Below are 16,209 nucleotides of genomic sequence, written 5' to 3'. Positions count from 1 at the left end.
AACATATAATCATTGTTATTATTTTGCTTCTTTGTTTTTGAGAAATAGAGTCTCGTTCTATCTCCCAGGCTGGAGTGCAGTGGTGTGATCATGGCTCACTGCAGCCTCAAAGTCCTGGCCTCAAGCAATCCTCCTGCCTTGGCCTCCCAAAGTGCTAAGAATACAGGCATAAGCCATCGTGCCTGGCCTATTTTTTATAATCATTATTATTAATCATTAAGTATCATTAATCATTCACTCTCATTATAAATATCATCCATCATTAAGAAAAGTTTTACGTACAATAGCTCTCTGGCCATGACCCTTCTTGATAGAGATTTAGAGAACATCCAAATTCAGCAGAGATGACTGATGAAAGATCAAGATGTTCCTCCTTTAACCCTCATGGTAGATCTTGCCAATAAACCATAGCAGCTGGGAGCAGCTCACATCTGTAATCCCAGCATTTTAGGAGGCCGAGGCAGGCAGATTGCTTGAGCCCAGGAGTTCAAGACCAGCCTAGGCAACATGGTGAAACTCCATCTCTAGAAAAAATTTAAAAATTAGCTGGGTGGCATGTACCTGTAGTCCCAGCTACTCAGGAGGCTGAGGCTGGAGGATCACTTGAGCCCAGGAGGTCGAGGCTTCAGTGGGCTGTGATCATGCTACTGCACTCCAGCCTGGGCGACACAGCAAGACCCTGTCAAAAAGAAAGTAGGCCATAGTATTTATTTCAAATGGCCAGATACAGCTCTAGAATTTTTCTCAACTCAGCACTCTCCTGGCAGCTGCTCCCAATTGACTACACTTAGCATGCAAGATTGACATAGTTGCCTTTCTACCTTAGACACCCACCAGCACATATACATGCCATCTGTATTAGTCTGGATCCTCCAAGAAGCAGATGCCAAGATGGAATTAGATGTACAAGAGATTTATTAGAGGAAATGCCAGTGAGGGAAAATGGAGAAGGAGCCGGTGGAGGAGACATTAGACTCAGATGCAAGTCCGCCCCCTGTGAAGGAGAAGAGAGGAGAAAAGGGGAGGGAGGTAGAAAGGAAGTTACTTCTTAGACTGCAGCACAATTATAAGCAAGTTTCAGCCAGGCCTAGGGGAGTCCTTGAGCCAAAGTCACTCTTCAGAAGAGGCCAGCATCTTGCAGGTTCAGCCTGCTTGGTATCCCTGTCACACTCAGTTATTGGCTGGGAGCAGCCTAGGAAGGGCCCACCTGCAGGGCAAACGTGACGATAGATTTCAGAGCACCACAGCTGGATCTGTGGGCCAGTTAGGTGGAGACTTAGAGCTGTTCAGTGCCCATGAGAGTCTGTGGTGGCCATGAAAATGCATCTCTGAAATTTTCTTCTACCAGGAGCGTAACTGACTCACGGGCTATTTCTGCATTCTGTGATGCTAGTTTTTGAATGGTGTGGTTTTCGTGTTCTACCTACACCATCCACCTCCTTTGCTGTGAAGTGGTCCCTTAGTTGGATGCCTCTGTCTCTGCTGCCATGGCCACTCTGTTGATGTGCCCATCCTGCCAATTCCGAGGTGGCCAATGGCAGTCTGATTCAGGTCAACTGTCCGAGTCACTTTGTCAACTTGGTTGGTCAGCGCCTCTCCCATGATGGATGGCTTCTGGTGGACATTAACTTGTGAAACAAAACTCTTCACAGTCTGGGCTGGGTGCGGTGGCTCACAGCTGTAATCCTAGCACTTTGGGAGGCCAAGGTGGGCGGATCACTTGAGGCTGGGAGTTGGAGACCAGCCTGGGCAACATGGTAAAACCTCATCTCTACTAAAAATACAACAACAAAAAATTAGCCAGGCGCGGTGGTGCATGTCTGTAAACCCAGCTACTCGGGAGGCTGAGGCAGGAGAATCGCTTGAATCCGGGAGGCAGAGGTTGCAGTGAATCAAGATTGCACCACTGCACTCCAGCCTGGGTTACAGAGTAAGACTCCATCTCAAAAAAAACAAAAAAAAGTTTTCACAGTCTGTGCCTGCTCCCATACGTGCACCCACAAGCCTCTACCCCAGGCCTCCTAGACCCTATCTTCCAGTCCTTTTCCTCCCAGGCTTCTGCCCAGATAGCCAGACCATCAATCACTGCCCAGGAACTATAAATACACTTACGCAGGACACTTCTTCCTTGCAAAGTAGATGACCAGGTGCACTGCTTCCCATTGGGAAGATTCTCCCTCTCCACTGTCTTTCAAAGCCACCTCACCAATTTTCAGTTTGCATCTACATACAGACCCACCTCATCTATAAACCAAGTTCAGTCTTTTCCCTCCTCCTTCAGCTGGTCCTATGAGAACTTCCACATGGCCATACATGTGAGATGGGAGGGGGTGCTCATGCATCTATTGAAGGTGAAAGGAATAAGGCGGTTTACTGCCTATGCGATCATAGCTCATGGCAGCCTCAACCTCCTGGGCTCGAGGAATCCTCCCACCTCAGCCTCCCGAGTAGCTGGGACTACAGGCACGCACCACCATGCCTACCTAATTTTTTTTTTTAATGGAGACAGGGTCTGTCTGTATCACCCAGGCTGGTCTCAAACTCCTGCCTCAAGCAATCTTCCCACCTTGACCTTCCAATGTGCAGGGATTACAGGCATGTAATAACAACTTCTCAAAAGGTGTGTAGTTCTCTGCAGTGGTTGGCATGATCTTCTTCCAGAATCCCAGAAGCTGCAAGGTGACTCTCTCCCTAGGGTTTGATACAAACTCTGTCTTTTCCTACTGCTTCTTTTCTCTACACTGACATTCCAAAGGCTTGGATATGCCCAGTCATGCAGACTAAGAACTAAGGCCAATTCACCTGCTGCAGTGCCCTTTCCTGCTCTGAGACCTACTCAAAGCTGGCAGTATATGTGGCAGAGCAGTAATCTTATCTGTGGAACATGTTGTCTCCTGAACCCAAAGAGGTTTGCCAGGATGCTTAGCTTCCTGTATGGAGTAGGGATATAAGAGGTGCCTGCTTCTTTTTTTTTTTTTTTTTTTTTTTTTCATTTTGGAGAAGATGTCCTGGAATGCCCTAATAGACCTCCTAAATAATGTCACTGAAGTGGCAGGAGCCTGAATGTTCCTAGAGTTCATTCTCAAGCCCCCACTTCCCTCAGCCTCTTTATCCCTTCCTCTGATCCTATGGACCAATGAGCAGTGTTGCTTGCACTGCAGCATGGACCTGTAGCAGAAGTCTTTCCTGCTAAAGGCAACTCAGAATTTTCCCCTTCACTGTGCATTGGTCATCACTCTTCCCAGACTTCTAAGAACCACCCTCACAGTGAGTTTGCCCTGTTCCCTGGGGTCCTGGCCAAGGTGTTAGATCTCAGTTTCTGAGAAACTTCCATTCCAAGCCCTTTGATCAAGCACTCTCAAAGTACAGGCCAAGGTGCCCTCCTCTGGCTCCCACTGGCTCATTCTTGTGGCTCATCTGGTGCATAGTCTCCTTTTTACTTAATCATCCCCAGCATGTACCCACCCATGTTATGCTGGGACTGAACCTCAGTTATCAGGCAGGAGAGATGAGGGCACCTACTGGGAAACATGTGTTGCCTTGTGAAGGAGGGGCCTCTGCAGCATCTTCTTACACAATAGAAGCACTAGCTCTTACCAGAAAGGATGGGGCACCTGTGCAAGCCCAAAGGATTGGGAAAGAAGGTGGCAGTCTGCCTAGACAATATATTCAAGGGCCTCCATCTACATACCCTCATCCCAGTTTTCAGGGTCCCAAGTTTTCCCAGAGTCCCAGGTGTTCCCCGAACCCCCCCAGCTCCCACCGCTGGCAACCTATTCTTCACTGAATATTCAAACATCTAGGGATCTCTACAGTTCTAACTATTTGATTTTCACCTGTTCCACCATGTCTGCTCTCCCACACTGCAGAAGGTAAGGGCCTTCTTGTAAGATGCCAAAAAGCCTCTTGCCTCCCACACTTAGCCATTTACTGCTTGCTTAACTGCTCTCATTATCCCTTAGCTAGCAGCAATACAACTTAGCAGTAAACAGCCAACAATTCTGCTGTCTTTGAGGACATTTTTCTCTCCATAAGTTTCAAATGCTTCAATCATCACACCTGCAACATCTTTCCTCCCCACCAGGACATCTTCCCAGGTCACCATCAATGAAACCTTTCACCTGTGACTCACCACCTTATGCTACCGACTATCCACACCCCACCTATCAATCAAGTTAATATCCTCTTTGCCCACTGGAGGGTTGGTAGGTCAATTCCAAATCACAATCTTACCACCTGTTTTCTTGGATCATTCTTGATACTACTTTTGGTAGCACAGGACATCTGAGAAGCCAAAGCCAAGATAGGATCAGACACGTAAGAGATGTACTGGGTCAAATGCTGGTGAGGGAAAATGGGGAGCTGGAGGAGGCTGGGTGAGATATCAGGCTCCATTATGATCCCACCCCTATAAAGGAGAGAACAAAGAGCTTAGTTTGCAGCATTGCAATAAGGAAGATTCAGCAAGGCTAACAGGGAATGCTCAAGCCAAAGGTGCTTTTTAGAGGAGTCTTATGTCTTCAGAAATGGGCCTGCCTTAGTATCCAGCCATGAGCAGTCAATGGGAACAGTGCAGGGGAAGCGGAGCCCTGGCCTGAACACAGGAATGGAAGTCAGAACACAGCAGTTTGTGCCTTTAGTTACTTACCCTCCCTAAAGTAGGAGATCAGAGAGGCACACTCCCAGGGCTGCCATGCCATTGCACGGAGGCATTTGAGATCACAAAGCGAATCTCGGGCATTAATGAAATGGTCAGGCTTATTTTGCTCAGTTTGAGAGGGAGATAATTTGTATTCCTATACTCAAAATTGGGGGAAAAGAATCACCCTAATTAGAATCTGAACAGACCATAAGTAATAAACTTAAAAGTAATATTAAAGTATTAATGAATACTCTTAAGCTCAATTGTCGATTTTCTATTGCAGAAAAAGTCAAATACTTTAAAACTTCAGAGACTATTTTGGGAGGCTGAGGTGGGAGGATCCCTTAAGCCCAGCTGTTCAAGACCAGCCTGGGCAACACAGCAAAACCCTGTCTCTACAAGTAAATAAATAAATAAATAAGCTGGGTGTGGTGGCACGTGCCTGTGGTCCCAGCTACTCAGGAGGCTGAGGTTAGAGGATTGCTTGAGCCCCCAGTGGTCAAGGCTGCCGTGAGCCGTGATCGCACCACTGCACTCCAACCTGGGCAACAGAGCGAGACTCTGTTTCAAAAAGAACCAAAAAAACCCAAACTATTTTAACATACAAATATCTCACATATATATCTTATCTATGGAATGAAAACCATTTCTTTCAATATACAAAAAGCTAAGTTTGTACAAATAGTAAGTATAAAATGATTTTCACTTAAAAGATGATTTTAAAATGATTTTGATATGACATATTTAATAGCAAAACTCTACTATTTGTTTTCCACAGTTCAATGAATAGTCCTCCAAATTAATTATATACATATATTAACATGTGAATATAATTTTAAAAATCTTTTTGTATGTCCAAGCATATATATGTATGTATATCAATTAATTTGGAATATATATACATTTTGAGACAGAGTCTTGCTCTGTCACCCAGGCTGGAGTGCAGTGGTGCAATTTTGGCTCACTGCGACCTCCACCTCCCAGGTTCAAGTGATTCTTCTGCCTCAGCCTCCCGAGTAGCTGGGATTGTAGGCATGTGTCACCACACCCAGCTAATTTTTCTATTTTTTTTTTTTTTAGTAGAGATGGGTTTTTGCCATGTTGGCCAGGCTTGTCTCAAACTCATGGCCTCAAGTGATCCACCCACTTTGGCCTCCCAAAGTGCTGGGATTACAGGCATAAGCCACCACACAGGGCCTTAATTTTTAAGTAAAATTATGTTGTACTATACCCAATTATACTATATCCAAATTACTTTTCTTAACATTACAACTTTTGCTTTTCACAGCTTTTTAAAAATAATACTTTAAAAAATTGATTAGCCAGGTGTCGTGGCGGGTGCCTGTAATCCTGGCTACTCAGGAGGCTGAGGCAGGAGAATCGCTTGAACCCAGGGGACAGAGGTTGCAGTGAGCCGAGATCATGCCCTTGCACTCCAGCCTGGGCAAAAATAGCGAAACTCCATCTCAAAAAAATACACACACACACACATATATATATATATATACACACATATATACACATATATATGTGTATATATACACATATATACACATATATATGTGTATATATATACACATATATATGTGTATATATATACACATATATATGTGTATATATATACACATATATACACATATATATGTATATATATACACATATATGTATATATATATGTGTGTGTGTATATATATATATATATATATACAAAAATTAGCTGGTCATGGTGGCGTGCACCAATAATCCCAGCTACTTGGGAGGCTGAGGCAGGAGAATCACTTTAACCCGGGAGGTGGAAGTTGCAGTGAGCAGAAATCGCACGACTACACTCCCGCCTGGGTGACAGAGCTAGACTCTGTCTCAAAAAAAAAAAAAAAAAACCGATAGAACGGGGAAAAGACATTAAAGCAATTTCAAAAGCTGAAGCAGTGATGTTGGTGAATCATCAGGCTACAGCAGATGTGTGCACACTGATGATGTGCCTCCAGGACAAAGGACTGGGTGCTGCTCAGATGATGTGGTTGATGGATCATATTTTTAAGTACACAAACTTTGGAATTGTTTCTGTAGTTCACAGAGACTTTTTTATAAGACAGGGAAGATCTTATCGTGACCAACAGCTGCTGCTTCTCAGAAGCACTTAGAAAGTAATTACAGGAGCAGAGATCGAAAATGGATTATTTCGTTTCCAGAAACGGGCTTCCTCAGGAAGAGGTGAGAAACAAGTCAGGCATTTGCAGAGAAAAATAACTTGCCATTTCTTACACATGTTACTCTGCAAAGGTCTGGGGCAACAAAAATTATTCTGAATGCACTTGTAGCACAACAGGGAAATGGAAGTCCAGCAGGAGGAGATGCTAAAGAATTAGCAAATCAAAAGGCCTCCAGTGGATAATAGATACAATGATAGCTTATCCTAAAGCTGAACCTATCAATATTCAAATCTGGATCCTTGGGTTCAGGAAACCAACAGTCCCACATGTACATTACAGGATCTTTCCAGTTAAAGATGTATCTCTGGAGACTGATGACCTTACCAGTGGGATCTATCTACGGTTTATTGAAAAAGAGGACCTCTTACCACATTTTTATGAAACAGGAGCTTTTCCACCTTCCAAGAGCCATAAGGAAGCTGTTTCCAGGGAAATGACCCTCAGAAACATGTGGATATTCCTCACACAGTCTTTTGCATTTTTGTCAGTCTATATGTGGTACAACATCATTCAGTATTTTTACCACTGCCTGTTTTAGGAATTGACTTGGACTTGTAAAGGTCACCATAGGAGTTCAGACTTTCTTTCATAAGTGTGCATTATTTTACATGTGCAAATCAGAATATATTTTAAAAAGCAAAAGAAATTCTGTGGATGGATTAATATTTATTACCCTTTGGGATATTTTAAAACTCCACTGAAATGAGGATTAGTAATAAAAAGAAATTGATATGTACTTCATATAACATAAAATTTGCTATTTGAAAGTATGCATTTGGTTGTTTTATTATGTTCACTGTGTTGTGTAACCATCACCATATCACCTAGAATATTTTCATCCTTGCAAAAAGAAATGCCATGTCTATTAGCAATCAGTCCCAATTCTTCTTCTCACTCAGCCTCTGTCAGCCACTAATCTACTGTCTCTAGGAGTTCCCCATTCTGGACATTACGTATCAAGGAATCATACAATATGTGGCTTTCTATGTCTGGCTTCTTTCAGGTTAACCCATGCTGTAGGATATACCAGTACTTCATTCTTTTTTATTCCTTTTTATGAATAATATTCCATCATATGGATATAGCACTTTTTGTTTATCCATTTATCAGATGGACATTTGGGTTGTTTCCACTTTTTGACTATTATGAACAACGCTGCTATGAGCATTCATGTACAAGTTTTTACATGAACATGTATTTTCAATTCTCTTGGGTATATATGATACCGAGGAGTGGAATTTCTGGGTCATATGGTAACTCTATGTTTAATTTTTGGAATAACTGTCAAACTGTTGTCTACAGTGGCTGTAGCATTGTATATCTCCAGCAGCAAGCAAATTATTTATTTATTTATTTATTTATTTATTTATTTATTTATTTTGAGACAGGGTCTCACTCTTTCACATTGGCTGAAGTGCAGTGGCATGATCACAGATCACTGCAACCTTGACCTCTGGGGCTCAAACGATCCTCCCACCTCAGCCTCCTGAGTAGCCGGAACTACAGGCACATGCCACCATGCCCAGCTAATATTTTCTTTTTCTCGGGAGGCTGAGGCAGGAGAATGGTGTGAACCCGGGAGGCGGAGCTTGCAGTGAGCCGAGATCGCGCCACTGCACTCCAGCCTGGGTGACAGAGAAAGACTCCGTCTCAAAAAAAAAAAAAAAAAAAAAAAAAAATATATATATATATATATATTTTTTTTTTCTCTTGTAGAAACAGGGTTTCACCATATTGCCCATCCTGATCTTGAACTCCTGAGCTTAAGCAGTCTGCCCAACTTGACCTCCCAAAGTGCTGGGATTATAGGCATAAGCCACCACACCTGGTCTATTTCTTATATTTAAAATATCTTGAGTATTTTTCTGTGTGTAGCCATGAGTAAAATTCTTTTTAGTATCTTATAATTCCATTGTGTGAAGGCATCAACATTTATTTAAATAATCCCCTAATAATGGGCATTGCATTGTTCACAGATTCTTACAGTGTCAACCAAGGCTATATTAAACACATTTTACACATATCTTAAGTGAAGTGTCTTGGTCATAAAAGATGCATGTTTTAATTATTTTATTGCAGCATAAATGACATACAAACCACTGTGCATATTTCAAATGTACAATTGGATAAGTGTTGATTATGTATACAGCCATGAAACCTTCACCACAATCAAAAGAATAAGCACATCCTCAGGATCTAGGAGAATTTGAAAAATAATAATAAAAATATATATTCATTACCCAAAAAAGTTTTCTTCCCTGGCCGGGCGCAGTGGCTCAAGCCTGTAATCCTAGCACTTTGGGTGGCTGAGGTGGGCGGATCACGAGGTCAAGAGATCGAGACCATCCTGGCCAACCAACATGGTGAAACCCCATCCCAGCTGCTCGGGAGGCTGAGGCAGGAGACTCGCTTGAACCTGGGAGGCGGAAGTTGCAGTAAGCCAAGATCACGCCACTGCACTGTAGCCCAAGCAAAAGAGCGAGACTCAAAAAAAGTCTCAAAAAAAAAAAGTTTTCTTCCCCCTCTGACACCCATTCTAATCCTATCACCAGGCAACCACTGACCTACTTTTCATCAACATAGATAACTTTGCATTTTCTAGAGTTTTAAATTGACTCATACAATATGTACTATTTTTTAATCTGGTTTCTTTTACTCAGCATATTTGTTTTGAGATTCAGCCATATTGTTGTGTGTATCAATAGTTCATTTCTTTATATTATCCTATGGATATGGATATGCTGAATTTATATGGATGCTGAATGTGTTCGTTTATTCACTTATTGATGAACATTTGGCTTAATTCGGTCTTTGGCTATTAAAACTAAAGCTCTTATAAAAAGTTGTATTCAAGTACTGTTATGTACATTTGCTTTCACTTCTCTTTGGTAAACACCTAGGAATAGAATGACTGGATCACATGGTAAGTATATGTTTAACTTTTTAAGAAATTGTTGAACTGTTTTCCAAAGTGCTTGTTCCACTTTACATTCCCACCAGCAATCCTTCAACATCCCCGCCAATATTTGGTGTGGTCGGCTTTTTAAATTTTCACCATTCAAACAGGATGTTGGGGCATCTCTTGTGGTTTTAATTGACGTTTCCCTAATAACTAGGGATGTTGTGAATCTTTTCATATGCTTATTTACTATCTGTATATCTTCTTTGGCCTAGTGTCAAATCTTTGTCCATTTTTGGTTTGCCCATTTTTTGATCGCCTTGTTTGCATTTTAAGAGTTCTTTAAAGAAGTTCTTATATAGGATTTGCAAACGTTTTCTCCCACTCTATGGCTTGCCTTTTCATTTTTTTTTAGCAATGGCTTTCAAAGAACATTTAAATTTGATTTCATTTTGATAAAGCTCACCTTATCAATTGTTTCTTTTGTGAACTGTGCTTTTGTTTCCATAGCTAAAATCTCTATGTCTAACCCAAGGTCACAAAGATTTTCTCCAATGTTTCCTTCCATAAATTTTATAATTGTATATATCACGTTTAGGTCTATGACACATTGTGTAGTTTTAGCACATGGTTTAGGATATAGGTCAAAGTTCATTTTGTTGCAAAAGAATACCAAATAATTCTAACACAATTTGTTGCAAAGACTGCTCAATTCCATTGATTTAACCTTGCATCTTTGTTGAAAATCTGTTGTCCATATATGCATGGCTCTATTTCTGGACTTTCTATTCTATGCCATTGATATATTTATATATCTAGGGGCCAACACTCCACTGTCCTGATTAATATGTCTCGAAATCGGAAACATTAGTCTCTCAACTTTCTTATTCTTTGTAACGTCATTTTGGCTATTCTAGGTCCTTTGCATTTCCAAATGAATTTGAGAGTCAGTTTCCCAGTGTCTAAAATAAAGCCTGATGGAATTTTTTGAAGGGATTGCATTCAGTCTATATATCAATTTGGGGAGAATTGAGATTTTAACAATATTGAGTCTTTCAACCCATGAACGTTATATATCTCTCCATTTATTTAGCTCTTCTTTTTATCTCATGAGCTGTAGTTTTAAATGTACACATCTTGCACATCTTTTTCCAGGTATATTCCTAAATATTCACAATTTTTATGTTACTATCACTCATGTTGTTTTTATAATGGTTCTTATTGTTCATTCCTATCCTATAAAAATATAATTGATATTTGTATATTTTGTAGACAATTGATTTATTTTTATATCTTGCAAACGTGAGTATATGTATATGTATGCATGAACTATTGGACTAGACATACTTAATAGTTGGCAGAATACTCTACATTTGTTACTTGGTTTGGGGTAAAATTTAACAAAATGGGAACTAGAAGTGTCCCCCTACCACCTTGGAATGATAATAAGTTAAAAAACAGTATCATATCCAGAGAGGAATGTCAGAGATTAATTCTATTCTTAGAGACCTAAAGGATGCAGGGATTAGTGGTTCACATCAAACATCCACTTACTTCTTCAATTTAGCTCCTACAAAAAGCTGGATCTTGGAACATGACAGTGGACTACCTCAAACTCTACTATAGTAGCCCAAATTGTACCTGCTGTGTCAGATGTGATATCTTTGCTGGAGCAGATTAACACTGCTTCTGGTACATGGTATGTGGCCATTGAACTATCAAATGCCTTCTTTTCTGTCTCGGAAAGACAGATTCGAAAATTTACATTCACTTGGGACTGACTATATGTTTAGTGTCTTGGCACAGGACTATGTCAAAATATGGCCCAAAGGGAACTGAATTCTCTGGCCATTCTGCAGAATATCACCTTGGCCCATCGGATTGATGACACTATGTTGGTTGGCCCAGATAAACAAAACGTGGCAAATGTGTTGGAAGCTTCAGTAAGACACACGTTCCAGACAATAGAGAAAAAAACCAGCAAAGTTTCAAGGGCCTAGTACATCAGCAAAGATACTCAGAGTCAATGGTCTAAGGCATGATGGGATATCCCCACAAAATTGAAGGACACATTAATGTATGTCACACTTTCCACCAGTAGCAGGGAACCAAAACACCTAGAAGGGATCTTCAAGTACTGGAGGTATCATATTCTACACTCAGAAATACAGCTCTGGCCTATTTTTTACCAAATAACAAGGAAGCTTCCTGCTTTGAGTAAGGCCCAGAGTAGTAAAGGGTTCTGCAGCAGATCCAGCCTGCAGTACAGATCTATCACTTTGCCATTTGACCCAGCTAATCCTATGCTATTAGGGAAATCTGCTGTAGGCAAAGATGCCATATGGATTTTATTCCAACATAAGAATCACAATGCAGATCCCTAGGGCCAAATCATGCCATTTGTAGCAGGTAATTATAAACCATCTGAAAAGCAGCTCCTGGTATGCTATTAGGTTCTGGTAGAGAGGAAATGCTTGGCTGTGGGACAGGAATTGACCATATGTCCAGAACTACCCATCACAAACTGGATCTGTCACACCCACAAAGTTATAAGGTCAGGTGCATTCAGCAGCATTCCATTCTAAGATGGAAGTTACACATTCAGGATCGAGCACATGCAAAGGGCAGAAGGTAAAAATAAGCTATACGAGCAGGTGCCCCAGACCCCATGTCATTCACCACTATTGCACCTTTCCCTCAGCTCACACCTGTGACTACATAACAAGGCCCTTGTGAACAGTTCACAGAGAAGGAAAAAGACAGGGCTTGGTTCATGGATGATTCAGCTCAATATGTAGGTACAAGTGAAAAATGGAGAAGGGAGGTCCTCCCAATGGAGAGAGCTTCTGTTGGTGCACCTGGGGTCATCCACTTTGTGCAAAAGAAAAATGGCCCAAGCTAAGACTAGGCAGACTCATGGACAGTGACAAATGGTTTGGTTGTTTGGTCAAGACCTTGAAAGGAGAAGGACTGGAACACTGGGAAAAAGAAAATCTGGGGAAGAGGTTTGTAGATGGAAAGACTGGAGTAGTCAAGACGTGTTATCCACCAGAGAACATCAACCAAGGAAGAGGCATTACAAGACCAAGTGGCTAGAACAATCCACACACATGCCTCAGAGACCCAGAACCTTTTCCCCAAGGAGCTTATCTATGACAAATACACACACTTTGGTCCTTTATCTGATTATATTCAGTACCAAACAGTGCATTTTCTCCCAAATTGCAACTCTGATCACAGAAGAACTTCAGTACTTTCCCCTCCATATTTAGTATGGTACCATTTACATAAAAAGAGAAAAAATATTACTGCCTATACTTGTATTTGCTTTGGAAGTTGTATTTTAAAAAATATTACTGCATGTACTTGTATTTGCATAATATCTGATATGATTTGGATCTGTGTCCTCACCCAAATCTCATGTTGAATTGTAATCCCGAGTGTTGGAGGTAGGTCCTGGTGGGAGATGATTGGATCATGGGGGTGGGTCTTTCATGAATGGTTTAGCACCATCCCTTTGGTGCTGTTCTCATGATAGAGTTCTTGAGATCTGGTTGTTTAAAAGTGTGTAGCGCCTCCCTCCACTCTCTCTCGTCCTCCTGCTCTGGCCATGTAGGACGTGCCTGCTGCCCTTTCACCTTCCGCCATGATTGTAAGTTTCCTGAGGACTCCCTAGAAGCAGATGCTGCCATGCTTCCTGTACAACCTGCAGAACCGTGAGCCAATTAAACCTCTTTTCTTTATAAAGTGCCTCTCGGGTATATTTTACAGCAGTGCAAAAGACTAATACAATATCCATGGGAGGACATACAAGAAACAAACACAATTGGTGCCTTAGGAAAGAGTAACTGTGTGTTAGATTAGGAAAGAGACGTTTTTTACTGTATACACACTTACTTTTTTCTGAAACCAAGTATTATCAATTCAAAATAAATTTGACCAAAAAGAAAATTCCAAAAGAGTGAGTCACTTATTCAAACAAAATATGTTTATTCTTTTTTCCCTTCTTATGCCTTCTTTTTCTAATTCTGCACTCACAGAAGTTGGCATGAAAGCTCTCAGCTGTCCATCTTCAAGATCTTCACAAATAGTTTCAGGCAAACGCAGCTTTTGCAAGCTCTTCTCTCTCCCTTACTACTTCCCTTTTACATAGCTATTCTTTTTCATCTTCCAGTAAAGATTTCTTTTTTTTCTGACGTAATCCTACTAATCTTAACATGTTCTCTAGTTTGTTTGTATATTTCTTTGTTTCTAATTTGACCATAATCCCTATTAACCCGGGCCAATAACAATCCAGGCTTCTTCCTCATTTTCTTTCCTTCTTTTTACACCCCCCTCTCAGCATCACTATCAATTTTAAATATCTTCATTTAATAGAGTATCTCCATGACCTAAGACAGAGTCTGTCACATAATAGACACTCATTATTTATTGAGCTGAGTGAAATTTAGTGAATGAATAAAAGAATGAATGATACACCCTGCCCAGAAGAGGTCAGCTCATTTTTTTTCTATGCAACCTTAAAACAAATTCTGCTACTCTCAGATTTTGGAAGGCTATAGACCTTGTGTCTGTCCTCAGAACTCCCTTAAAAGTGATTTGGAGATTCCCCACTCCTGGCTGGAGGAACGTGTTGTTAGTTGCCTGCCCACTATGGGGATATTTAATGAAATTGTAGAGATGGCTTGCTGTGCTTCATGTTTTCTCTGAATTCTCTAATCCCTCTGTCTCTCATTACTGTTGCAGGTCAAAGCAATTTGGCATGGTGTCTGGGCACTCAACACCTCTCTCAAATCAGCTTGAAGGCTGAGGCTACTGAGTTGAAAAGTGTCTTTGTCTCTCAGGACAATCTCTTCTTGGTTCATGGATCTCAAAGCAGAAGAGTGAAAATTAAAAATTTTCCTGACAGTTCTCCAAGGAGGCCAGAGAGTAAAAGGTTAAAAACACCAAGAACCACCAGACTGAATGTTCTTTTCCTCATACTCACAAAGTGTAAGCACTAACAAAAAAAATAGATCATCTCCTTTCTGCATTCTATCCTCTTGCCCCTGCCCCAATAAGCAAAAGTCTAAATACTGAAAATAACTAATTATATTCTGAATCTCTCACATAGTGAAGTAGTAATTATGCATTAGTGAAGAGCTTCAAGCTGAAGCCTGCTCTCTATTTAGCAGGAAACAACCCCCTCCTATTTATTAAGAAGCTACTACATCATTTATTTATCACATACCCACCATATGCTAGACACTATGTTATTTTCTTTCGTTTATGTGATCTCCTTTCATGTATCTTTTTGTGTGCATTTATTCATTCATTGCTCAACTGGTAGCAGGAGAAAAAAGATTCCAACAGACGAATTATCTTCCTGACTTGCCTGGGTCCTCAACAACGAGGGCATAGAGAAAATGAAGGGTTAGAGTAATTGGCTTTGATTTTCTACAGATGGAGCATTGTTATTTAAATAGAATTTCTTTCTTTATGTTGTAGTTCCTGGTTTTAAAAGATGGTTTTGTGGTTGAGCTAAAACTAGACACACAGCATCAGTCATTTACATTCTCACTTGTTAATTACACCAGAAAACATCGCACTCTGTGTATGGATTTGAAATCACTGGCCACCCTCCAACTCTGTGAAAGATGAGATATAAACAGTAGCATGTCTCACCGCTGAATAACTCTGAATGCAACTATGTGATTTTGCTATGTCAATACTTAAAGTGGCATGTACTTCCACATGCAAATTTGTTGGGGTTTAAATGGAAATAAAATAGGATAGTTCACAAATATCCCTACAGTCTTAGAACATTTTCATCCTTCATAAAAGAAACCCCATCCCCATTAGGTGTCAGTCACTGGGTCCCCACTTATCAGCCTTAAGCAACCACTAATCTACTTTCTGTTCCCATAGATTTGCCTGTTCTGGACATTTCATATAAATGGAATTAAAGCTCATCCATGTAGCATGAATCAAGACTTAGTTTGTAAAGAAGGCTTTTTACATAGCCAACATCAGATAAATTCTGTGTGAGGTGATGAATAAGGTGTATTGAAGATAAACATGTAATTTAGTTATGTACTTAAATATCTTATTTTGATAGTGTCAAAGTAGGAATTTTTTATTTGCACATTTTGATAGCCATATAATTTACGTTCAGAAAATGATAATTAAAGAGAAAGGCTAAATTAAGTAGAACATATTTTACACTTTATGTATATAAGTAGGACATATTTTATACTTTAAATTTGGTGATATATTTCTCCATTTTGGCAAATTCATAGATATCATGTGTCAAAAGACAAAACTACAAAAATTTCACTTGAATTTTTTTTGTTGTTGTTTTTGAGATGGAGTCTTGCTCTGTTGCCCAAGCTGGAGTGCAGTGGGGCCATTTTGGCTCACTGCAAGCTCCACCTCCCGGGTTCATGTCATTCTCCTGCCTCAGCCTCCCAAGTAGC

At 40.6% G+C, this 16,209-nt stretch overlaps 1 pseudogene; it reads left to right on the top strand.

Annotated features, from left to right (window-relative positions):
* Positions 1-344: 344 nt before the first annotated feature.
* Positions 345-7,393, top strand: LOC100596661 (annotated as a pseudogene).
* Positions 7,394-16,209: the final 8,816 nt, after the last annotated feature.

This window comes from Nomascus leucogenys, chromosome 8, assembly GCF_006542625.1.
Source record: "Nomascus leucogenys isolate Asia chromosome 8, Asia_NLE_v1, whole genome shotgun sequence".
NCBI classification, from domain to species: domain Eukaryota; kingdom Metazoa; phylum Chordata; class Mammalia; order Primates; family Hylobatidae; genus Nomascus; species Nomascus leucogenys.
This window is presented reverse-complemented; position numbering and strand designations above follow the sequence as displayed.